At 51.1% G+C, this 26,940-nt stretch overlaps 1 long non-coding RNA gene across 1 annotated transcript; it reads left to right on the forward strand.

Moving 5' to 3' along the window:
• LOC136619867 (uncharacterized) lies at positions 1-26,925 on the forward strand. The gene is made up of 3 exons (XR_010791070.1): positions 1-50; positions 26,527-26,658; positions 26,807-26,925. It is a non-coding gene; the product is annotated as an uncharacterized lncRNA (long non-coding RNA).
• The last annotated feature ends 15 nt before the right edge of the window (positions 26,926-26,940 follow it).

The raw sequence follows: 26,940 nt of genomic DNA on the forward strand, positions 1-26,940 counted from the left end.
CCAGCACTGAGGAGGGGAGCCGGCTGTGGTGGGCAGCTGCAACTGGTGAGGTAAGTGCTCTTCTGTGGAGGGCTCTCTTCTGCACGGGGTGTGTCTGGTCCCCCCCCTCTCTCTTCTGCGTGTGACCCCCTCTCCCGGGGTGTGGTGTGACGGGGCCCCTTATGCAGATGTGAAGGTCATGTGGCTTTTACCACTAAGGGCAGCTGCACACGACTGGGTCGGCTACTGCATGCTAGAGCCCGCAGCGTCATCCGCCCCCGTGCCCTGCCGACGCCCGCGTGTACCTGCTTCTCCCGCAGTGTCATCCACCCCCGTGCCTGGCCGGCGTCTACGTATACCTGCTTCTGCCCGCAGCGTCATCAGCACCCTTGCCCGGCGTCTGGGTGTGCCTGCTTCTGCCCGCAGCGTCATCCGTCCCCGTGTCCGCGTGTACCTGCTTTTGCCCGCAGTATCATCCGCCCCTGTGCCCGGCCAGTGTCCGCATGTACCTGCTTCTGCCCACAGCGTAATCCGCCCCCATGCCGGGCATCTGCATGTACCTGCTTCTGCCCGCAGTGTCATCCGCCCCTGTGCCCGACATCCGCGTGTCCCTTCTTCTGCCCGCAGCGTCATCCGTGTCTCGTGTCCACGTGTCCCTGCTTCTGCCCGCAGCGTCATCCGTGTCTCGCGTCCACGTGTCCCTGCTTCTGCCCACAGCGTCATCCGTACCCGGCGTCTGCGTGTACCTGCTTCTGCCCACAGCGTCATCCGCCCCCGGCGTCCGCGTGTACCTGCTTCTGCCCGCAGCGTCATCTGCCCCCGTGCCCGGCGTCCGCATGTCCCTGCTTCTGCCCACAGCGTCATCCGGCGTCCGCGTGTACCTGCTTCTGTCCGCAGCGTCATCTGCCCCCGTGCCTGGCATCCGCATGTAACTGCTTCTGCCTGCAGCGTCATCTGCCCCCGTGCCCGGCGTCCGCATGTCCCTGCTTCTGCCCGCAGAGTCATCCGTGCCCGGCGTCCGCGTTTCCCTGCTTTTGCCTGCAGCGTCATCTGTGCCCGGCGTCCGCATGTCCCTGCTTCTGCCCACAGCGTTATCCGTGCCTGGCGGCAGCGTATACCTGCTTCTGCTTGCAGCGTCATCCGCCCCCGTGCCCGGCGTCTGCGTGTACCTGCTTCTGTCCGCAGCGTCATCCGTCCCCGTGCCCTGCCTCAGCATGTACCTGCTTCTGGCCGCAGCGGCATCCGCCCCCGTGCCCGGCCGGCGTCTTCGTATACCTGCTCTTGGCCGCAGCGTCATCCGCCCCCGTGCCCGGCGCCCGCGTGTACCTGCTTTTGGCCGCAGCGTCATCTGCCACTGTGCCCGGCCAGCGTCCACGTGTACCTGCTCTTGGCCGCAGCATCGTCCGCCCCCATACTAGGTGTCTGCGTGTACCTGCTTCTGGCCGCAGCGGCATCCGCCCCCCTGCCCGGCCGGCGTCTTCATATACCTGCTCTTGGCCGCAGCGTCATCCGCCCCCATACCCGACGTCTGCGTGTACCTGCTTCTATCCGCAGCGTCATCCGCCCCCGTGCCCGGGGTCCGTGTGTACCTGCTTCTGGCCGCAGCGTCATCCGCCCCCGTGCCCGGCGCCCGCGTGTACCTGCTTTTGGCCACAGCATCATCTGCCACTGTGCCCGGCCAGCGTCCACGTGTACCTGCTCTTGGCCGCAGCATCATCCGCCCCCATACTAGGTGTCTGCGTGTCCCTGCTTCTGCCCACAGCGTCATCCGTGCCCGGCATCCGCGTGTACCTGCTTCTGCCCACAGCGTCATCCGCCCCCGGCGTCTGAGTGTACCTGCTTCTGCCCTCAGCGTCATTTGCCCCCGTGCCCGGCGTCCGCATGTCCCTGCTTCTGCCCACAGCGTCATCCGCCCCCGGCATCCGCGTGTACCTGCTTCTGTCCGCAGCGTCATCTGCCCTCGTGCCCAGCATCCGCATGTAACTGCTTCTGCCTGCAGCGTCATCTGCCCCCGTGCCCGGCGTCCGCATGTCCCTGCTTCTGCCCGCAGAGTCATTCGTGCCCGGCGTCCGCGTTTCCCTGCTTCTGCCTGCAGCGTCATCTGTGCCCGGCGTCCGCGTGTCCCTGCTTCTGCCCACAGCGTTATCCGTGCCTGGCATCAGCGTATACCTGCTCCTGCTCGCAGCGTCATCTGCCCCCGTGCCCCTCGTGTGCGTATACCTGCTTCTGGCCGCAGCGGCATCCTCCCCCGTGCCCGGCCGGCGTCTTCGTATACCTGCTCTTGGCCGCAGCGTCATCCGCCCCCATACCCGACGTCTGCGTGTACCTGCTTCTGTCCGCAGCGTCATCCCCCCCCCGTGCCCGGGGGCCGTGTGTACCTGCTTCTGGCCACAGCGTCATCCGCCCCCGTGCCCGGCGCCCGCGTGTACCTGCTTTTGGCCCCAGCGTCATCTGCCACTGTGCCCGGCCAGCGTCCACGTGTACCTGCTCTTGGCCGCAGCATCATCCGCCCCCATACTAGGTGTCTGCGTGTACCTGCTTCTGTCCGCAGCGGCATCCGCACCCCCTGCCCGGCGTCCGCGTGTACCTGCTTCTGCCTGCAGCATCATCCCTCCCATGCCAAGCGTCAGCGTGTACCTGCTTCTGCCCGCAGCATCATCCGCCCCTGTGCCCGGCTGGCGTCCGTGTGTACCTGCTTCTGCCCGCAGCGTCATCCATCCCCATGTCCGGCCGGCGTCCGTGTGTACCTGCTTCTGCCCGCAGCATCAACCTCCCCCGTGCCTGGCGTCCGCGTATCCCTGCTTCTGTCCGCAGCGTCATCCACCGCCGTGCCCGGCGGCCGCGTGTCCCTGCTTCTGCCCGCAGCGTCATCCACCGCGGTGCCCGGCGGCCGCGTGTCCCTGCTTATGCCCGCAGCGTCATCCACCGCCGTGCACAGCGTCCGCGTGTCCCTGCTTCTGCCCGCAGCGTCATCCGCCCCCGTGCCCAGCGTCCGCGTGTACCTGCTTCTGGCCGCAGTGTCATCCGCGCCCGGCCGCGTCCGCATGAACCTGCTCTTGGCCGCAGCGTCATCCGCCCCCGTACCCGGCGTCTGCGTGTACCTGCTTCTGTCTGCAGCATCATCCGCGCCCGGCGTCTGCGTGTACCTGCTTCCGCCCGCAGCATCATCCGCCCCTGTGCCCGTCCGGCGTCTGCGTGTACCTGCTTCTGCCCGCAGCGTCATCTGGCCCTGTGCCCGGCGTCTGCGTGTACCTGCTTCTGCCCGCAGCGTCATCCTCCCCCGTGCACTGCATCTGCGTGTACCTGCTTCTGCCCGTAGCGTCATATACCCCCATGCCCGGCCCGCGTCCGCGTGTACCTGCTTCTGCCCGCAGCGTAATCCGCCCCTGTGCCCGGCATCTGCGTGTACCTGCTTCTGCTCGCAGCGTCATCCGTGGCCGGCGTCCACATGTCCCTGCTTCTGCCCACAGCGTCATCCGTGCCCGGCGTGCACGTGTGCCTGCTTCTGCCCACAGCGTCATCCGCCGCCGACGTCCGCGTGTACCTGCTTCTGTCCGCAGCGTCATCTGCCCCCGTGCCCGGCGTCCGCATGTACCTGCTTCTGCCCGCATGGTCATCTGCCCCCGTGCCCAGCGTCCGCATGTCCCTGCTTCTGCCCACAGAGTCACCCGTGCCCTGCGTCCGCGTTTCCCTGCTTCTGCCCGCAGCGTCATCTGTGCCCGGCATCCGCGTGTCCCTGCTTCTGCCCGCAGTATCATCCGTGCCCGGCGCCCGCGTGTACCTGCTTTTGGCCGCAGCGTCATCCGCCCCCGTGCCCGGCCGGCGTCCGCGTGTACCTGCTCATGGGCGCAGCATTATCCGCCCCTTTACCAGGTGTCTGCGTGTACCTGCTTCCGTCCGCAGTGTCATCCGCCCCCCTGCCCGGCGTCTGCGTTTACCTGCTTCTGCCCGCAGCATCATCCGCCCCTGTGCCCGTCCGGCGTCTGCGTGTACCTGCTTCTGCCCGCAGCGTCATCTGGCCCTGTGCCCGGCGTTTGCGTGTACCTGCTTCTGCCCGCAGCGTCATCCTCCCCCGTGCACTGCATCTGCGTGTACCTGCTTCTGGCCGTAGCGTCATACACCCCCATGCCCGGCCCGCGTCCGCGTGTACCTGCTTCTGCCCGCAGCGTAATCCGCCCCTGTGCCCGGCAGGCGCGTGTCCCTGCTTATGCCCGCAGCGTCATCCACCGCCGTGCACAGCGTCCGCGTGTCCCTGCTTCTGCCCGCAGCGTCATCCGCCCCCGTGCCCAGCGTCCGCGTGTACCTGCTTCTGGCCGCAGCGTCATCCGCGCCCGGCCGCGTCCGCATGTACCTGCTCTTGGCCGCAGCGTCATCCGCCCCCGTACCCGGCGTCTGCGTGTACCTGCTTCTGTCTGCAGCATCATCCGCCCCCCGTGCCCGGCGTCTGCGTGTACCTGCTTCTGCCCGCAGCATCATCCGCCCCTGTGCCCGTCCGGCGTCTGCGTGTACCTGCTTCTGCCCGCAGCGTCATCTGGCCCTGTGCCCGGCGTCTGCGTGTACCTGCTTCTGCCCGCAGCGTCATCCTCCCCCGTGTACTGCATCTGCGTGTACCTGCTTCTGCCCGTAGCGTCATACACCCCCATGCCCGGCCCGCGTCCGCGTGTACCTGCTTCTGCCCGCAGCGTAATCCGCCCCTGTGCCCGGCATCTGCGTGTACCTGCTTCTGCCCACAGCGTCATCCGTGGCCGGCGTCCACATGTCCCTGCTTCTGCCCACAGCGTCATCCGTGCCCGGCGTGCACGTGTGCCTGCTTCTGCCCACAGCGTCATCCGCCACCGGCGTCCGCGTGTACCTGCTTCTGTCCGCAGCGTCATCTGCCCCCGTGCCCGGCGTCCGCATGTACCTGCTTCTGCCCGCATGGTCATCTGCCCCCGTGCCCAGCGTCCGCATGTCCCTGCTTCTGCCCACAGAGTCACCCGTGCCCTGCGTCCGCGTTTCCCTGCTTCTGCCCGCAGCGTCATCTGTGCCCGGCATCCGCGTGTCCCTGCTTCTGCCCGCAGTATCATCCGTGCCCGGCGCCCGCGTGTACCTGCTTTTGGCCGCAGCGTCATCCGCCCCCGTGCCCGGCCGGCGTCCGCGTGTACCTGCTCATGGCCGCAGCATTATCCGCCCCCGTACCAGGTGTCTGCGTGTACCTGCTTCCATCCGCAGCGTCATCCGCCCCCGTGCCCGGCGTCTGCGTTTACCTGCTTCTGCCCGCAGCATCATCCGCCTCCGTGCCTGGCCGGCGTCTGCGCGTACCTGCTTCTGCCCGCAGCGTCATCCACCCCCATGCCCAGCCGGCGTCCGTGTGTACCTGCTTCTGCCCGCAGCGTCATCCTCCCCCGTGCCTGGCGTCCGCGTGTCCCTACTTCTGCCCTCAGCGTCATCCGCCCCCGTGTCCAGCGTCCGCGTGTCCCTGCTTCTGCCCGCAGCGTCATCCGCCGCCGTGCCCGGCGTCAGCGTGTACCTGCTTCTGCTCGCAGCGTCATCCGCCCCCGTGCGCGGAACCCTTGTGTACCTGCTTCTGGCCGCAGCGTCATCTGCCCCCGTGCCCGGCACCCGCGTGTACCTGCTTCTGGCCGCAGCGTCATCCGCCCCCGTGCCCGGCCGGCGTCCGCGTGTACCTTCTCTTGGCCGCAGCGTCATCCGCCCCCGCACCCGGCGTCTGCATGTACCTGCTTCTGTCCGCAGCGTTATCCGCCCCTGTGCCCGGCGTCCGCGTGTACCTGCTTCTGCCCGCAGCATCATCCGCCCCTGTGCCCGGCCGGCGTCTGCGTGTACCTGCTTCTGCCCGCAGCGTCATCTGGCCCTGTGCCCAGTGTCTGCGTGTACCTGCTTCTGCCCGCAGCGTCATCCTCCCCCGTGCCCTGCATCTGCGTGTGCCTGCGTCCGCGTGTACCTGCTTCTGCCCGCAGCGTCATCCACCCCCGTACCCGGCGTCCGCGTGTACCTGCTTCTTTCCGCAGCATTATCCGCCCCTGTGCCCGGCCGGCGTCCACTTGTACCTGCTTCTTTCCGCAGCATCATCCGCCCCTGTGCCGGCCGGCGTCCTCTTGTACCTGATTCTTTCCGCAGCATCATCCGCCCCTGTGCCCGGCCGGCGTCCACTTGTACCTGCTTCTTTCCGCAGCATCATCCGCCCCTGTGCCGGCCGGCGTCCTCTTGTACCTGATTCTTGCCATAGGAAAAATGCAACAGCATCAGCTGGTGTAGAGAAAACAAATCAACAAGCCTTTATTCTCCCCTGGTGAGACAATGGCAACGTTTTGATCCTAAATCATATCTTTGTCAAGCCTAATTTGCGCTACTGTACGGAATTGGTCTGGTCCATAAACGGCTGTTGCATCGTTCTTGGGGGATCCAACCACAGGAGTGGTGTTTTCTTCTGTGTGCTGCTGGAACGTATTGTTATAATGTACCTGCTTCTGCCCTCAGCGTCATCCGCCCCTGTGCCCGGCCGGCTTCCGCCTGTACCTGCTTCTGCCCGCAGCGTCATCCGCCCCTGTGCCCGGCCGGCTTCCGCCTGTACCTGCTTCCTACCGTCAGATGTGCGCCGTCGCTGGGTGATGACACTGGTACCTGCGACTTTCTTGCAATGTCGTTGCAGACCGGGCCGCGGGTCAGATGGCTTCCATAGACTGTGACATGGCCAAGAAAATCGTGCGAGATCGGTGCATTGCGAGACAAATCTCACAAGAGTATAAACCCCATTCTTTTGAATGGAGTCGTATGCGAGAGAGCGTCCTGCGGTGTCGCCTCTGAAGTCGGCGCGCAGCACAAACGTCTGACCCTCCCCCCCCTCAGATTGCTGCACACGCACTCTCCTATATAAGTGTACTAGCTAATTTGGTCCTGGTGTTTATCTGGTGTTCACACGGACAATCTTATGAAGTCGAGGTTACTTTAGATAAATGCGTTTTGTTTTGCTGAGATGATAACTGTCTCATATATCGTGGGGTGCAGATATGTTATTAGTTACATTACATAGGAATGGTCATGCCAAATTTCAAGTTTGTGCAGTACAAATGTGTGTTGTTAGTTACATTACATAGGGGGTCACTTACTTTTATGCATAGGATTGAAAAATCAAGTTGCAACCCTTTAAATTTCCAATATTTAGTACATAAAGAATGGTTATGGCAAATTTCACATTTGTGCGGTAAAAATTTGTGTAATTATTTGTTGCATCGGGAAGTGAGAGAATTAGCCCCTTGAGTGGCACGCCCGGAAATTTTCCGGGACGAGCTCCATTGCTCATAGCGACATAGCCCGGAAGATTTCTGGGCTATGTATCACTATGGGAGCTGCAGAGCACAATGCCACAAGCTGTGACATTGTGCTCTGCCTGCACAGACCCACAGAGAACAAAGCAAGGGCTTTGAAAAACCAGCAGAAGATATTGCCGACATGCCGGCAATCTCCTGCTTTGTTTACAGGTTGCCATAGAGACCATCGGCTTGTCAGAAGCAAGCCGATGGTCTCTGTGGCAGGGAGAGTTTGGTGCTTGGCTGTCAGAGGACAGCTAGGTACTAGCTCTTACAGCAGAGATCAGAGAAAACCTCCAATCTCTGCTGTGTTAACCCTTTACATGCTGCAGTCTATGTGACTGCAGCATGTAAAAGGCTGTCACTGCAGCATGTAAAGGGCTGTCACCATCGGACCCCCGGAATGTGATCAGGGGGTCCTGATGGGTCCCTGTGGAAGTCCCCTAAAGGGACAAAAAAATAAAAAAAATAAAAAAAAATAATAAAAAAAAAGGAAAAAAATTATAAAAACACTTGTCTCCCTTTACTTTGTAAAAAATCAAAAATACAATCACACATGTGGTATCCATGCGTCGTAATGACCCAGAGAAGGAAGTTAATGCATTATTTAACCCCTTAATGACATGGCCCCTTTTTTTCTTTTTTCCCCATTTATTTTTTTCTTCCCCCCTGTTTAAAAAATCACAACTTGTCCCGCAGAAAACAAGCCCTCATATGGCTGTGTCAATGGAAAAATGAAAAAGTTATGGCTCTTGAGACGCAACTGCAAAATTAGTTGAAATTCAATGATTAGACCATTTTAAAAAACCTGCCCTGGTGGGCACGACAGGGTGGTAGGAAACCCGCCACTCAAGGGGTTAGATTCCGTACATAAAATTTGGACGCTTGTTCTTTCTACGACATCGGGAAGTGAGAGAATTAGATTCTGTACGTCAGTTAGTGATGGCTTTCATCTTATATATATATATATATATATATATATATATATATATATATATATATATATATATATATATATATAGATGGCAGATACGCACACCGCACTCTAAAGTCAGATTTTCTGCCGCACGCAGACTGCAGAGGGCGACACCCTTGGATCGCGGGAGCAGGTGAGTACCAAGAGTATGGGGAACGGCTACCGAAGCAGCCGGCCAGAGCCTATGGGAGAGCCAAGTAGTATTTCCATAGTTCTCATTGAAGTGAATGGGAGCCACAGGATTCCGTGTAGCAGAGCGCACTGCGCCATTTATAGAATGTCCGACATCACAGAGGCTGCATGGCTCACTGCTGCACTTCTTGTTCTTGGCTCCTGGTCACTTTCCATGGCAGCTACGGGCGCTGTACTCTCGGCTCTTGCTGACAAGTGTCAGAATAGTCACCAGGTTTTCCCTTCTTGGCCATGAAAAGCTGTAATGGGAATCCCCCTCTGACGATGCGGCCCCTCTTAGGCCTCAGGGATCGGCCATTTACATTTATTGATTTTTCATCTCCACAGAAGGGAGATGAAGGGAGGAGCACAGTGTGCACCTAGGATCAGCAGCAGCGCTTCGGCGAGGAGTTAGGGGTAAGTATATGGGTCTTAGTGGGGCACTATTACTACTGGGGCTGATATAGGGGATACTATTAGTAATGGTGTCCCCTATACCGCCCCCAGTAGTAATAGCATTACAGTGGGGTGCCACTATTGCTACCGAGGCCGCTGTTGGGTGTCACTATGAATACCGGGGCCGCTGCAGGGGAAAGGTGGGGGTTCTGTATTTCAGTAAGAACATCTTAGTAAATGCTGGAAACACACAAGAGGGATGGAATTAGAGGTTTCTGATTGACACGTGAGGAGGAAACTAAATACGGAAACGATGATGGTGGAAAGAGTAAAGAAGTACATTTATGTATTGGCAAAACATGTGTTTACTGAGCATTTAGGCTCGGTTCACACTGGGCGGATTCCAGGCGGAAATCTTGTGGTTTGGCCGCAGCGAAAACCCGCAAGATTTTCACCGGGAATCCACTGCTACAAAACCCACAGGACTTAGCTGCGGGCTTTTCCGCTACAGCCGGCTCTCCCATAGAGGAGAGCGCGTCTGCAGCGGAAGAAAGAAAAATGAACATGCTGCGGACGGCAAATCCGCGCCGCAACGCCGGCTTTGCCATGGTAGATTCGCCGTCCTGTGTGGACGGGATTTTTGCGGCAGATCCGCCCAATGTGAACCGAGCCTTACTGCTTGGTGGCCTGTGTTCTTAAATAACCCCATTATAATTTCTATCCCTCATTAGCTATTTCTTGATACCCCTTTCTAAGTAGACTGTAAAACTATAAAAACTAATAGACTCAGGCACCGTCCTCCATGGTTGTGCCTTAACATGACTTATGATTTGGGGTTAAAGATGATTTATTTAGTAAAGAAGCAGTTGTTCTCCTGGGTCTACAAGGGGTGATCTGTGGGGTACAGCCAGGATGAAATGCTTAGCAGGAATTAATAGTTTTGTGTCAATGTAGAATCTTGCTCTTCTAATCATTCAGTGATCACTGCTTACATCTGATGAAGGCTAAGCATATGGCCTTCATCATGGATATCTATAGTGGTCTTCCTATTTCCGGCTCCCTTGCTTCCCTCATCATAGCCATAGAGTTAAGGGAGGTTCCAAGGAAATATTATTGATGACCTATCAATAATAGTTGATCGGCTGGGGTGCGCCACTCGAGATCCCAGCTGATTGGGCGCCCGCTTTCAGTACTGCAATACACAGGGGTCGGAGTTGGCTCTGACCCCCGTGGAGTGGCCAGTGCTTATAGTTGTAGGCGCAGGTGTCATTGATTTTAATGAGACCCCAGCTTGCAATTAGAAGTGCTGGCCACTACACAGGGGTCGGAGCCAACTGCTTCCACTCCAACCCTTGTGCTTTGCGGCGCACCCCAGCCAATTAAATATTCGTGGCCTAACCTGAGGATAGGTCATCAATAGTATGTGCGTGGAAAACCTTGTTCCTCAGATATGCTGTGCGTGAGAGATCAGAGCCTTTCAGGTTTTACAGGCACAGCTCCAAACTTGTCTGTGCATGGCGTCTGGTATTGCAGCTCAGCCACATTGAAGTGAGTGGAGCTGAGCTGCAAAAGCAGACGTGGTGCACAGATGAGAGTGGGACTGTGTCTTGTGATCATAGGGTCCCAGGGGTCAGATCATTGCAAACGACACATTGCTGACATATTGTAGGGATAGATCACCAATATGCAAAAGTATCAACACCTTTGCAGAGACTGAAGACAGCTGTATGTAAAGGCAGGTGAGCCTAAGGCTGCCTGCAGATGGCCGGGTGAAATCCCACAGCGAGAATTCTGCCGGGACCAATGCGGAACTCGCCTCTCCTGCGGCTCCGGCTCTTAGATGTGCCGGCTGCTGGCCAGCCGACGCATGCGCGGAGCAGAACCGGGGCGCCGAGAGAGACATTTCTGTGCGGGCCTCTGCGAGATCTGCTCGCAGAAATAGAGCATGCCACGATTTTTATTCCGCGTGTATTTTCACTCGGACAAATCGGGGCCGTCTGCATAGGATTCCGTTTTGCAATGTAATCCTATGCAGGTGTCCAGGGGCGGAAATTCTGCGGAAAAATCTTGACGCAGAATTTCGGCCCGTGTGCTGGGGGCCTAAAGAATACCGGTGTGATGGATGTTACTATCAGCAGCAGTGATACATTGGAGGTTTATTCCACGCTGCTGCAAGTGGTCTGCAGAGAGGTCTCCTTCCTGAAGATCACCCCATCGAGCTGCTCTGATTGGCAGCTGTATCGGCCTCCTGGTTGGACACTGCGGCTGTCAATCACTGTTCTTGAGAAGCCCAATGGACAGAGAGGACAGAACTTCAAGAAGACACTTGGGGCAACTGGCAGCGTGGACTAATAGCTGATGATGGCTGCTGCTGACAGTAACCTCCTCCATACAAGTAGCCCTACTTCCCTGCCCCACAGCCGGCACCAGGGGATACATAGTGAACATGTATGTATACAGCTGTCATTAAACTCAATGATACAATCCGCACCTGCTCTTTCCTCTTCCCCTCCGCAGAGTGTGGCTGTCAGGGTCTCTTTCTTCTCTTGCCTAATGTAATGATGAAAAGCGGCTATGTGTGCTGCGGGAGCTGGCAGTGCTTGCAAGGCTGCTATCCCCCACAGCTGCTCCTCTGGAGGTGTCAGGCCCCTAATGACGCAGCCACCCAGTGACCCAGCCATGGCCCGCCATGGCCCGGCTGTGTACACGTCCCAACCGAGACTCCCGACTCCCATCACAGGCTGCCTGCTGCTAGTCCAGCGTTCCCAAAAGCCCATTGTGCAAGCGCGTCATCATTGTCTCTCTGCGAGTCTGCTGCATCATGGCTGCCTGCAGCAGACTATATTACAGGCCAGCGTTTTTGTCACAGCCTGCAGTCCCCGGGCCCCGACAAAAATACCGGCCTGTAACAGGGTCGGTAAAGAAAAAAAAATACCTGCACAGGCCTGGCGGTAAAAATACCGTCCGAGTGGCAACCCTACCGCTGGGACCACTGCAGGGGGTCCCCATTACCGCGGAGGCCACTGCAGGAGGTCAGTATTACTGATGGGGTATGTTTACTCGTGGCGGAAATGCTGCAGAGTGTCCTCAGCGGAAATTTCCGTGGCAAATTCCGCAGCATTTCTGCATCCAAAAAGCAGTCAAAATCTGCACCCTGTCTAGTTTAAAACAGCCCCATCCTTGTTATAACGACGGGGTAAAATCATACGTGGTGATAAGCCCTGCCCCCTGACGTGTTGGCACTATGCCATAAATAAGTGGGTTTTGGTTTGCACTTTGGGCATTCGGTCTCTAAAAGGTTACATCACTGCTCCTGCACACTTGCGTTTTTCTTGTGCGTTTTTTCACGCGATATCACTGCGTTTTTTTTTACATAATTGTCAATGGGACTTTCAAATGTTAAAAAGGCATCGCACAAAAATCCCAAAGCACCAACTTGTGATGCGTTTTTAACATTAGAAAGTCCCATTGACAATCGCGTTAAAAAAAACGCAGCAATATCGCAGTGTTAAAAAAACGCAAGTGTGTTTGAGCCTTTACAGGGAGCCCGTCGGCTGGATCATGGTGTCCAGACTACAGGCATGATGTTATAGCGCAGGAGGCGCTGAGAGGGTTAATGTATAGTTTTATGGGAAGACATTCAGTATTATTTGTATTCATGTCAACCTCTGCACATTGTGAGCTGAACAGTCAAGTGGGCGGTCCTATCAGTGATTGACAGCTACCTCTGTATGTACAGTCATTCAGATAGTTGTCAATCACTGATAGGACCGCCCCCTGGACTATTCAGCCCACAATGTGCAGAGGTTGACATGAATAATATACAAGTTAGGCCGGCTGCACACTGGTGAGCCCGTTCCTGCTGTGGCATCCGTCTGTGACCCCGGCTGACGACCACGCAGACCTGCATTATCTGTAATGCTGATGACCACGGAGGCTCGGCGTCAGTCACGCGCAGTACAGATTTCTTTTTTCAATATTTGTATTTGCCGTGCCGTCGCTAGAAGATGGCGTGGGAACCCACAGCCCATATGTAATGCCAGTTGTGTCTGATACTGTCTGATCGGCAGCCCAATCAACTTCAATGTAGGCCGTCCGCAGCAAAATAAAGCATTCTGTGATTTTTCTTTTTTCCTGCGCTCACGGGATACGCAATTCGTATCCGCGAGTGTGAAGGAAAAAGCAAAAGTATCTACCCTTCAATGCATGCGATTTGCTGTGGATGCTCCGTACGGACGCAGACCGGGGATTCCGCAATAGTAATCCGATCGTGGGAAGCCGGCCGTAAAGCTATATATCTGCTCTATAACCGGCATGTTCGAGCTGACAGATACCATGTAAAGGAGTTGTTGCAGATAAAGGTCTCATGTCCACGGACCGCGTGTTTACCGTGTATTATGCGTGGGCCACACAGCTGCGTGATACGTGGTAAATGGAGTCCATGAAGGTCACTGGACTTTCATTGATCCATACATGTGTGCCTGTAGATACTTCATATCGATACATGAGATATAGATGGCGGCGTGGTCTATTATCCTGTACCCCCCACACCGTGATCCCTGTACATTGGTAAAGGCAGCGTATGAAATGCCGTCTATACGCAATAGTGAAACAGAGAGGGGAATAAATTCCCCCTGCATATCTATGTGATCCGCGGGTATACGCCTTGCGCCCGCAGCCATGCGCAGTCTCTTGTTAAAGAGCTGCGGGGAGACCAGTGTTTAGCGCTTCGTTGGGGGGCATGAGCCGTTATGTGATAATGGGTTCCTCCATGAGACACCTAGTCTCCTCTGCCAGACGGCCGCAGGTCTCCTACCGGCAGCTCTGGGTCTGCCCAGTGACATGGTTACAGGCTGCAGCCGTGTCCCGCACATGGGCTGCAGCAGCTTATAACGGAGCTTTATGGGGGCGGGAACACATGGATTCTGCCATTTGTTATCTCGATGACTTCAGAACTTTTCTCTGCGGTTTGGTACAACAAAACTATAAATATTTTAGGTTTCCCACTTTTTCTCCCCCAATTATTATTTTAAAAATTTTTTTGCTTCGCTGCATTCAAAGACCCAGAACTTTTATTTTTCCACCAACGAGGCTGTAAGGGATTGTGTTTTTTGTGTGACGAGCTGCAGGTTTTAGGCTGCGCTCACGGGACTGATTTTCAGCGCAGTATCCGCAGCGGACGTCCCGCTACAGATCAGCCGCGGAATGCCTGCCTCTAAAGCCGCGCCGTTTGTGGGGGTGTTATTCTGAATCCCTCTGCGGAGCGCACCCCTTCATTGAGAGGCCGTGCGTTCTGCCTTGGAGACGGCCACATAATTGACATGTTGCGGGTGTGAATTCCGTGCCGCCTGTCCGTTTCCGCACGGGTTTTGGGGAGGTTATTTCCGCGGCATTTTGCTGCTACTGTAAATGCAGTTTACCTGGCAATTCACAGCCTTAATGGTCCTGTTGTGGGGTACATGTAATATGTTGTAGAACTCGTCTTAAAGGAGTTGTCTGAGTGGTTTATAATCTAAACCTGTTCCCCATGCAGTAACTGAACTGCCCGCCATATGCTCCCCTCCCCCGCTCAGTCCTGTTATTGGGGGTCACAGGCTGCTGTAGCATACCCGAGTATTGTCCCAGACTGCAGCAGTAACCCGTGGTCACACATACGGTAATGTAGTGCCCTCTGTAGCATATCCGAGTATTGTCCTGGACTGCAGCAGTAACCCGTGGTCACACATACGGTAATGTAGTGCCCTCTGTAGCATACCCGAGTATTGTCCTGGACTGCAGCAGTAACCCGTTATCACACATACGGTAAAGTAGTGCCCGCCGTAGCATACCCGAGTATTGTCCCGGACTGCAGCAGTAACCCATAGTCACACATACGGTGATGTAGTGCCCTCTGTAGCATACCCGAGTATTGTCCTGGACTGCAGCAGTAACCCGTGGTCACACATACGGTAAAGTAGTGCCCTCCGTAGCATACCCGAGTATTGTCCCGGACTGCAGCAGTAACCCATAGTCACACATACGGTGATGTAATGCCCTCTGTAGCATACCCGAGTATTGTCCTGGACTGCAGCAGTAACCCGTGGTCACACATACGGTAATGTAGTGCCCTCTGTAGCATACCCGAGTATTGTCCTGGACTGCAGCAGTAACCCGTGGTCACACATACGGTAAAGTAGTGCCCTCCGTAGCATACCCGAGTATTGTCCCGGACTGCAGCAGTAACCCATAGTCACACATACGGTGATGTAATGCCCTCTGTAGCATACCCGAGTATTGTCCTGGACTGCAGCAGTAACCCGTGGTCACACATACGGTAATGTAGTGCCCTCTGTAGCATACCCGAGTATTGTCCTGCACTGCAGCAGTAACCCGTGGTCACACATACGGTAATGGGTTTGGTTTTATTGTGGTCTCACAGTATAATATGCAGTTGACAATAATAAGCATCCTTTCTAGTGGTTGTCCGCTAAGGCTGTTGGCGCTCATGCAGAGCGTTTACACTGATAGACTCTCCGCTGGATCGCAGGCTTCTCACTCAGCGCTTCACCTTTCTGAGCAGGGAGCATTTAGACAGAACTACAAGCGATCAGCAATGGTTTTTAGGCTGACTGAAAAGTCAGTGTGAAAGCCTGTGAATGGAAAGTGGGCGATTTTTGTGCCTTTAATCTGCACGATTATCACTCACATTCATTCATTTGGACAAATTAGAGCAATAATTGTCCCGTGTAAATGGCCCATAACCAGGAAAAAGTTACAATAGACGAACCCCCGGGTCTCCATGGCATACACATGCAGAAGAGCCGCTGACATCGGAGCGCTGAAAAATTGTTTAAAAAACCTCTACGCAGAGTCGAAGGGTTGCAGGGAGATCTAGTGGATTAAAAGAAGACGCTCGCAGGAAGGCCGTCCAATTCATGATGTGGGACAAAGAGGCCTCCAAGGCTGACCAGGACTTGTCAGAGTCGCAGTAGCACCAATGTGTAACCCCTTCCCTCCACAGGACTTAAGGGTACATCCTGGCAGCAGAGTACTTCCTGCAACTGGACATACCCTTATGTCATGTGGATAGTGCGAAATCAGAAGAGATCTTGCGCTATACGGCACTGGGAGCCGGCTGTCACCAATAGCTGGCCTCCCTCTGCAACAGCCTAGGTTGCGGCATGGGAAGGGAGCGTGCTCCTTTTGTGACATCATTGAGCTCTCGCGATGTAATCGCAGAGTGCCCGGCTGGTTGCCGGGTATCCTGTATTACCACTGCCTATGATAGCTATAACAAGCGATACGGCATTGCAAGGGAGAAGTCCTGCAATGCCTTATCATAGCGATCATCGGTGATATGATGTAAGTCCCCCAGAGGAAGACAAATGGTGTGTATATTAAAAAAAAAAAAAAAAAAAAAGATAAAAATAATGTACATTTTTTTGTGCTTTTTCTCATATTGGCATAAAAATAGAAATAAAAATTCCTCATATTTGGTATCATTGTGTCCATAACAACATGTACAATAAGTTTAACATGCTTTTTATTCTGCACGGCAAAAAGCGTAAAAAAACGCTAAAAAACTGAGGCAAAAATGCTAATTTTTAGCGTTTTACCTCACAAAAAAATGCAATAAAAGTGATCAAAAAAGCCATATGTACCTGATAATGGTGCCAATAAAAACTACAGCTGGCCTCGCAAAAAAGGAACCCTCACAGAGCTCCGTCCATGGAAAAATAAAAAAGTTATAGAACTTTGAATGCAACGATTTAGAAAAAAAAGTTTTTCCAAAAAAGGGTTTTATTGCAGAAAAGTGGAAAAACTTAAAAAAATAAGATTTTTTTTCTCGTTGTAATCTTACCGGCCCGCAGAAAAAATGTATTGTGTCATTTATGCTGCATGATTAACGCTGTAAAAAAAAACAAAAAACTATGGCAGAATTGATGTATTTTCTCTGCCTGCTATCATACGTTCAATTTTAGAATGAGACCGAGCTAAATTTTAGAATGGTAGCGATGACACGAAGGCATTATCCAGCGCCGGATAGTGTTAAGATCACATTGTCTGGAGGGGCGTGGCCTGGCCGAGCGCTGAAATGGCCGCTTAATCTCAGAGCTCTGTGAGCAAAGACTTCCTAAAGCGACAAAAAGCACTTGGATCGACTGCCAAACACCGGGAAAAGGCTGATACCGGGCTGCGAGAGGTGGTGGAGACGTGGCAAGCCGTTCGGCACCTTATACAGAAGCCTGGAAGTACTCTTCTACCCGCACGTTCTCCTGCAAGCTTTAACACCAGCGGCCCCTTTGCAAGCTCCCTACGGGCCGGAGAGAGGAGAAACGGAGCTGCCGCCCGACTCCTGTACATCCCAGGTCCTGCTACAGCGATCGGGATAAGAGGTACACTCACTGCTACCGCGCTGTGATACTCCACAAGACGTCCCACTTCCCACACAAACGTCTGGTCCCCGCGCAATCTCCTGCACACCACAGCTCCGGCGGCCCCGTCTCAGGTCACCTCAGTGCCGGGGGGAGGGGGGACAGAGCCACCGTCTGACTCCTGCACTTCCCGGGTCCCGCAGCAACGATCGAGGGGAGGGGGGCATCCACGGCTGCCGCGCTGTGTTACACCACAAGCCATCCCGCAACCCACACAGACGACTAGACCCCACGCAATCTCCTGCACCCCACAGCTCCGGCGGCCCCATCACAAGCCACCTACGTGCCGGAAGGAGGGGAGACCGATCTGCTGTCTGACTCCTGCACATCCCAGGTCCTGCTGCAGCGATCGAGACAAGAAGAAGCTACTAAGTTACATCACCTGTTTAAGGCTTTCTCCTGGAGATGTCCCGACGCAGAGGCCAGCGTCCGCATCCAAAAAGGCTGGATGATTTTTTCTCAGCGCCGACAGCCAGACAAGCCCTTGCAGCGAGCGCTGCGACTTCTCCCTCGTCCAGCGCGGGAAGCAGAAGAGAGGGCTCTCTCTCACCCCCAGCTCACAGAAGATCCCCATCAGAACTCTCATCCAGACAAACGGTGAGTGAAATTGCCGACACACCTGCTTCACACAGAAAGGCAGAAAAAAGACACAGTAGTGCCCCACAGCATGCCCACAAAATGGCGCCCGGCACTATCAAACATATCTCACAGGAGAATTCTGCACTAAATAGCCCAAATAAACACAAAATAGGGCCCCAAGATCGTTCTTCACCGGAGCGCTCACCATACATCTTAGAAAATGAGATACAAGTACCTCCTGCACATAATAAAAATGCAGAAAAAAGGAATAGCATATCCTCACATGCTGCCCACAAAATGGCGGCGGCTTCTTCTTTACTCCTGTTGGAAGACATGTCTCCCACAGTAAGCCCGCTCAAACAAAGACCCAAGATAGATGATATATTAAACAAAGAGCAACAAACCCCATCTCTAAAAGAATATATCACAGCTCTTCCTTCGTCCTCCCAACCAGCATCTGAATCATTTATTAAAGAGATGGTAATCGCTTTAAGCGACTCCCTACAACTTAACTTCAACTCCTTGAGAAAGTCCCTGAAAACCACAATAGAGGACATAGAAGAAAGAGTATCACACACAGAAAATAAAATGGGAGAATTCTCGCAGTCGCATAATGCACTAATAGATGCGCATTATGAGCTGGTAGATGAAGTTGCCCAACTAAAAACGAAAATTGCGGACATGGAGGACAGGAACAGGAGAAACAATATCAAAATCCGTGGAGTCCCGGAAAATATTATAACATCTGAGATTCCTGCCTACTTAAACCGCCTAATGGCTACTTTGCTTCCTAATGCCTCCAATCTAGATCTATCTATAGATAGAGTGCATAGATTACCGAAGCCTAGATATCTTGCCGAGTCCATCCCAAGAGATATCATCGCAAGGGTGCACTTTTTTCAGACAAAGGAAGCTTTAATGTTAGCAGCGCGGAAATCTAATCCGCTACCAGCTCCCTATGAAAATATTCATCTATTTACGGATCTATCTAAAGCCACAATGCTGGAAAGGAAGAAATTCTCTTTAATTACCATGGCTTTGCGCCAAGCAAAAATTCCTTACAGATGGGGCTTCCCGACTAAAATTCTGATAAGAAGAGACGACACTACCCACGTCTTTCTCAATCCAGAGGACGCTACCCAGATCTGCAGAAAGTGGGGCATAGCTCTCCCCTCGCCACAACACCATCAGCCTCCACCGAAAAAACCTCAAGCAGTAGACCAAGAATTACCCTACAAATGACTACCACTAAAGAAGAGGAAGTCTTCTCCTTTAAAAATAATTGGTGGCTGAGCTCGGCGTTTTCCAGGCGAACTTTTTCCCCCCACCATCATTGTACAGGTTTCTTAACCTGAGACAAATTCTACTTCGTCACTTTACATCTGGAAAGTGATTTGTTTTCTGTCTCTTTCAAATTTATATTCTGTAACGTTATAATCTGTGAAAATAATTCAGCTCTATTAAGAAAGTGTTAACATTTTGCTGTACAATAGCTAGTTTCTAGTTACTTTTTACAGTAGTAAATTTTACTTGCTCTCAGGTCCAAATAACATAGGATCTTCCACGTCTCAACTCTTTAAATCCCAAACATAACAGAAAAAAAAAAAAAAATGCCAATTAAAATTCTCTCTTTAAATGCGAACGGGTTGAATTCCCCCTTTAAACGTTCCTCTCTTTGGAGGGAAGCTGTATCTTCTAGAGCAGACATTCTATGTGTCCAGGAGACCCATCTCACTTCCCCCACTTTTCCAGTATTAACCCACAAAAAGTTCCCCAAGATCTACACAGCATGTGCCCCTAAAAAGCAAGCAGGGGTCCTAATAGCATTCAGAGATACTATCAATACCGAAATTCTCACACAAAATGCGGACTCTGCAGGTAGATACCTTATTTTGACAGGGAAGATAAACTCCAAACCTTTCACTCTAGTGAATCTATATGCACCCAACCATGCCCCACTACGTTTCCTAAATAAAATAATGAGGAAGATCAGGAAATGTGAAACGGGAACTTTAATAATATGCGGAGACTTCAACGCAGTCCCCGACAAAATACTTGACTCGTCAAGAGGACTCCTGAGATCCTCCCCCTCCCTATTACCCTGGCTACAGAAAGAGAATCTGTTTGACACATTCAGATGTCTAAATGCATCTTCGAAAGAATTCTCATTTTACTCGGCCAGATATAAGGCTTTTTCCAGAATAGACCTTATTCTAGTCAACAAAAACGCTCTCCCGTGGCTTAAAGAAGCCCAAATAGGCACAATAACCTGGTCCGACCATGCCCCAACAGAAATTTCCATAAACTTGGAAAACACACAAGAAAAAGCAAAAACATGGAGGAATAATGTATTTCTCATGAAAATTCCAAAATATTGCGAAAAGATACTAACGGACCTTAAGGGATATTTTGCAAAAAACACCACCCCGGAAGTATCCCCACTAACCATATGGAATGCTCATAAAGCATATATTAGAGGAACCCTAATCAAAATTAGCTCGCATCATAAAAAGGAAAAAATGAAACAGTTGAATACACTTACTACACAAATAACCAATACAGAACAAATATTACAGAAATCTCCCACAGAAGACTTGCATAAAGAACTTTTTGATCTTAGGCATAAACTTAGAAGTATTTTGCTAGACAATTACGACAGAGAACAAAAATCTTCCCGAGCCACTTTCTATATTTCAAACAATAAGCCCTCCCGCATGTTAGCCAAAATAGTTAAAAAAAGAACTCAAAAATCTTTGATTCCCTACATCCTGGATCCAAAAAACAAAAAAACAAAAATTTACCATCCTACTCAAATATCAGAAGCCTTCCGACAATATTACAGTAAGCTTTATAACCTAAAAGATGATGCAGAAACACCCCAACCAACAACCCAAATAATAGACTCTTTTTTGGAAGAGATAAAGCTCCCATCCCTTTCACGGAATCAGCTTCTCCAACTAAACATTCCCATAACACCATTGGAACTCAAAGATACCATCCACTCTCTAAAACCCCAAAAAGCACCCGGACCAGATGGTTTTTCAAACGATTATTATAAGGCTTTCCACTCACCGCTCACATCACACATGGCAGAAGCATTCAACCAAGGCATACAACAACGCTTTTTTCCCCCAGAGATGTTGGAAGCAACGATTGTGACCATACCCAAAGCAGGGAAAGATCCCGTCTCACCCGCCAACTTCAGGCCCATATCGTTGCTCAACTGCGACATAAAGATTTATGCCAAAACAATAGCCTGCAGACTCCTAAAAATTCTACCCAACATAGTCCATTCGGACCAGGTCGGCTTCACTAGCGGAAGACAGGCATCGGATGCGACTAGAAGGATCATAAACCTGATCCACAAAAACACTATCACACACACTCCTTCAATTCTGGTCGCGCTTGATGCGGAAAAAGCATTTGACCGCCTCCATTGGGAATTTGCTTTTTCCACACTCAATAAATTCGGATTTAGTGGCACTATCTATAACGCAATAACTGCACTGTATACAAATCCATCCGCAAGGGTACTAGTTGACGGAACCCTATCAAATTCATTTCCCATTACCAATGGTACCCGTCAGGGTTGTCCTTTGTCACCGCTCCTGTTTACGCTGGTCATGGAACCTCTAGCTGAGCATATAAGAAGTAACCCGGACATACAAGGTATCCACGCAGGATTCCGACAACATAAAATTAGCCTATTTGCGGATGACATCTTACTTTCTCTCACTAGTCCACTACATTCTCTCAGGAAAGTCCATCACACCCTTACTAAATTCGCAAAAGCATCCTTCTACAAACTAAACATTACTAAATCCCAAATTTTAGGCATGCATATAAACGACACACTAAAACAAGATATTAGCAAAGAATTCCCGTTTCAATGGCAAACTAAAAGTATCCCGTATTTAGGAATAAAACTATGCTGTCCTATTTCAGAACTAGCAAATGCCAACTACCCCCCCCTGCTAAAACAACTACAAAATGAACTAGACTCCTTCAGCAAACGGCCTCTATCTTGGCTGGGAAGAGTGATATCATATAAGATGATTATTTTACCCAAAATTCTTCACTTTTTCCGAACCCTACCATTACAAATTCCAAAACAAACAATTGAAAGCTTCCAGAAACAACTATCTAAGTATATTTGGCAAAATAAAAAACCAAGAATGGCATTATCCACATTATCATTAAACAAAAACCAAGGAGGATTGGGTGTCCCTAACTTGGAATCTTATCGTAAAGCCACGATCCTTAGCCAAATACCTTCCTGGCTACGGCATAACCCTAACTTAAGCTGGCCAACTTTAGAACTAGAGCACAACAGTCAAAGACCTCTATCCCTCCTTCTACATGCTCTCACTCTAACCACATTCGCCCCCAACCTTAAAAAACATCTAATATTGTCTGGACTCTCACCCCCGATGAAAGCTTCAATAGAAGCCTGGAAAGAACTCCTCCTAAAATCCGAGAGAAATTCTCCCGTTACCTACTACAACATACCCCTTAGAGCACTAGAATTTCTTATACCCAACCTTAGGCTAACTCCATGGATAAACAGTGGAATTCACTACATCTCAGATTTGTTTTCTAAGGACCATCTGTTATCCTTCCAAGATCTTAGATCTAAATTTCATATCTCAGCAACTGAAGGATATAAACATATGCAAATTGCATCGCTTCTTTACGCACAGAATATTAATTCTCTGAAAATCCCAAAAGTAGTGCTTTCAATATTAAACAACACCCAAATGAATGCAAAGACTAGATTTTTCTATGACATTTTCACTGGTATGTTGAGACCTTCCAAAAAATGCCACTTATTAAACTGGGAGAAAGATCTAGAGCTGGAAATTCCCAGAGATCAATGGCTGAAAGCCTTCAAATGGGCTGGACAAGCCTCGCGAGGGGCAAATTTGATAGAAACCCATTTAAAGGTACTCACGAGGTGGTATTTTACTCCAACTCTTCTGAAATGTAGAAAATTAGCCCTAGATGACAAGTGTTGGAGGGAATGTGGGGGGCAGGGATCCCTGCTTCATATTTTCTGGTCATGCCCACAAATAAAACCCTTTTGGAAGGAAACCTTCCAATTATTGCGAGACGTGTTCAGGGGGAACTTTCCCTTTAGCCCGAAACTGGCCCTCTTTCTGATAGACCCAGGTGGGATAGACCCCCACTCTAAAAACCTCATAGGACATATCCTATTAGGTGCAAAATATCTAATTACTAAAAAATGGAGGTCCGAAATCCCACCGAATCGCTCAGAACTTATTAATCTAATAACTGAACATAGTTCATATGAGAAAATACTTGCTTTACGCAGCGACAGGATTTCTAAATTTAATGAGACGTGGAATCCATGGTTAAGAAAATTCTCAAAATTAGAATAAAGTTCGTGTGGTCCTATGTAATATTTGCTGAGTAAGTTTCACTTACAGGCCTTGTTCCAGGCCTTCTTTAAGTTTTTGTCTATCAATATATTTTAACCTCCCCTCCCTCTGCTCCCACCCCCCCCCCACACCTCCCAACCCCCCCTCCCCCCCCTACCCCATGTGCTCCCGTATTAATACTCACCTACTTTCTTCTTTCTTTAGAAAATTAGAAAATGCTTTGTGACAAACTTCTAGCTGAGTTCTTTACTCCAACCGACTTATAATGTAATTGGATCCATATTATATGTCACTTATTGATGTGATTGTTTGTAAAGTTTAATGAACACAAATTTTCATGTAAGCAAGCTTTTCAATAAAAATTTATTGTTGAAAAAAAAAGATCACATTGTCTGGGAATAAGTTTATTTTGTATGGAATGCCCTAAGGGGATCCCCTTAATTAGTGGGTTGGATCTTATTGATTCTGCTAGGGATTCCATTAGTACAGAAAAGATTAAATCGGAGAGAGGGCCGCTCTGGTGAGTACCGTTGTCTGACGGGGATGTTTAATGGCATTTAAGAATGAATTTAGGAAAGAGATCGGACAAAAGTTACTTGGGGAGTCTGGAGATTTACCCTCCTTTGCAAGTGTTATAATAGTTGCTTTGAGGTTTTTGGGGGGAAGGTGACCTGAATGTATTGCCTGATTGAAGAAGTTCTGAATGTGCAGGAGTAGAATATGTCAAAAGGTCTTAAGATATTCATTTTCAAACCCATCTGGACCCGCAGCTTTGCCCACTTTTAGAGATTTGATGGTTCTATTTCCTGGTCTGAGATGGGATTGTTGAGACCTTGAAGTTGGGATGAGGTGAGATGCAGGGGGGAAATTTACATGAAAAAGTTTTCAACAAAGTGCTCATGAAGTTGTGGAGTGTAGCTATCATTTGAGAGGTAATACAACTTGTGGCAATATTTACTGAATTTGTCAGCGATGCCTTGGGGGATTTAGGATTCTTTTTTTTTTCCTGGGAAAGGAGAAAAGGAATTCTAGCTTTAGCCCGGACCCCCTTGACCACCTTAGCCATGAGGTATACTGGCTTTGTTATGGAAGTTGTAATATGACATTTTAGGTTTTTTTTATTGTATTTCTCGTGGTCTAACACTAGATGTACCTGTAAGGCCTCATTCACATGAGCGACAAGGTTGTGTGATTTTGTCGTGTTGCGATAATGCGACAGATCACGTGTTCGTTCAGCCCATGCTTTCCAATGGGTGAATTCACACCTACGATGTTTTGGAGTGTGCGACATCCAGACACAAAAACCTCACGGGTCCCGCGATATGCACGCGACTCATGAGGTTTTATTGCCCATGTTTCCCTATGGAGCCTTCCTCTCTGTTGCATCACACGAAAACGTGATTTTTGTGCGGTGTGATCCAACTTTGACAGTAGGGAATCCTACTATCAAAGCCCTAATCTAAGCCCTATCTGCCGCTTCTCCCCGGGTTCCCGTCACTGTTCTTCTTCATCTCTTCTGCCTGGGGATTGAAAAATACCCACCTCCTGGAAGTGCTGCCTCTGATTGGCTGACGCTTAGCCAATCACAGCTATTTATCGAGCATTGGCACTGGAATTTTTTTTAACTGTGGCATCTGACCCAATTGCAATGCAGGAAGATGGCGCAATAACTAAGCTGGACAACAACAGTAGCAGAAGAATACTTTATTCCACAGGAGACACAAAGCATAGCAATCAGTCACAAAGGATATAAGATGATTGTTACATAGTCTGTATAAGAACTTTGTGGTTAAAATAAGGCCTAATGCCCACGCCATGACGGGCTCCGCCAGCGGAATACGGCAGCAGGGTCTGTCACAGCGCCACCCCCTCAAAGACCCCATACTCACCTCCCGGATCTGCAGTGCGAGGTATAGTGTGACGGCTGGCTACCATTGACTACAATGGAAGCCGGCCGTGCCTATTCCCACGGCAAATAGGACATGCCGCAGGTTATTTCATGCTGCGGAATTCCGCTGTAGAATTTCGCAGCGTGAACATTGAGCTGTTAGATTCAACAGAACCTAATGGCTGCAGTGTAACGCTGTGGATTTCCGCCGCGTTTTATGCGTCGGAAATCCGGCCGTGGGCATTAGCCCTAATGGTAGGCGCTTAGCCTGGCAGTTACAAATCCACTTCCCAGCTCACCCTGGGTTGACTGCCCCTCTGTACAGACTTCTAGCTAGTGGTCCAGAACCATTCCACCTTAGTAGGAACACTTCCTGAAGGTGACTTTCTCCAGGCCACATCTTACAATGACTCATCACCTAGTTCAACCGGCAAGATATCGGGGGTTTTGAAGTATCTTTATGCTTGTTAGACTCCGTTTTGGTCTTGTACACCGGTCAGTCTTAGGCTTTCAGGCACTGTTGCACATACTGCCATTACATGAGTACAGCAACCACGAGGCACTTGTTGGAGACATGTTATAGTCTCAGGCTGTGGCCCTGAGGCTCCCTTTCAGTCTTTCTACGAAATATTCACAGTGTGATACCCTTTTGATTGAACACAAGAAGCAGAATTGCTGACAGGTTATATCTTCCTCTTCTCTTGTGTCGTCCTCCTCTTCTTCTCCTCTCGTGGCATCTTCTTCTCTCGTGGCGTCCTCTTCTCCTCTCGTGGTGTCCTCTTCTCTTCTCGTGGCGTCCTCTTCTCCTCTCGTGGCGTCCTCTTCTCCTCTCGTGGCGTCCTCTACTCCTCTCGTGGCGTCCTCTTCTCCTCTCGTGGCGTCCTCTACTCCTCTCGTGGCGTCCTCTACTCCTCTCGTGGCATCCTCTTCTCCTCTCGTGGCGTCCTCTTCTCCTCTCGTGGCGTCCTCTTCTCCTCTCGTGGCGTCCTCTTCTCCTCTCGTGGCATTCTCTTCTCCTCTCGTGGCGTCCTCTTCTCCTCTCATGGCGTCCTCTTCTCCTCTCGTGGCGTCCTCTTCTCCTCTCGTGGCGTCCTCTTCTCCTCTCGTGGCGTCCTCTTCTCTTCTCGTGGCGTCCTCTTCTCCTCTCGTGCCGTCCTCTTCTCCTCTCGTGCCGTCCTCTTCTATATGGGGATGTGTAGCAATCCACAACAGGGAATTTTTGGTCAATTTTGTTATGCTTTGTTTTTTAAAAATAAAAATTGTATGGGACACTGGGTGGTGGTGGAATTAGCAAGGAGAAGGGATTGTGGCTAGGTTTTGACTATAGCTTGACTACTCCTTCAACTGTATTATACTGTATTGTCCGATGCAACTTATAAAATATTTTTGAACCATATCTTTTTCTTCTCTCACACAGATCTTGCCTTGGTGACCATGAAAGGACTGCTGTGACCCCCAAAATACAGCAGCCCCTTCATACACATGATCAGTGAGAATGCCAGCGGTCTGACAGCACCAATTACATACTTACGGCATATCCAGGCTATATGTGAGTGTTACTTCACCGGACCCCTGTAAACTAGATTTTACGATCAGAAATAGAAAAAAATGACTCAGACCAAGGGTAGTAAGTTAAATAATGGAACATTTATTTTTATTCTATGTGTTTTGGTTGTTACCTCCCATCACTCACGAAGAGGGAACAGCAACACGCAGGACAGGAAAAATCCCCAGTGGAGGAAACCTGCAGGGAAACCATGGCTGCTGTACTGCCCTTCCTCTGGGCATACTAAGGGAGGTAACACTATAACGTGTGTAAAGTGAAGGCTTG

This window comes from Eleutherodactylus coqui, chromosome 3, assembly GCF_035609145.1.
Source record: "Eleutherodactylus coqui strain aEleCoq1 chromosome 3, aEleCoq1.hap1, whole genome shotgun sequence".
Taxonomy (NCBI): domain Eukaryota; kingdom Metazoa; phylum Chordata; class Amphibia; order Anura; family Eleutherodactylidae; genus Eleutherodactylus; species Eleutherodactylus coqui.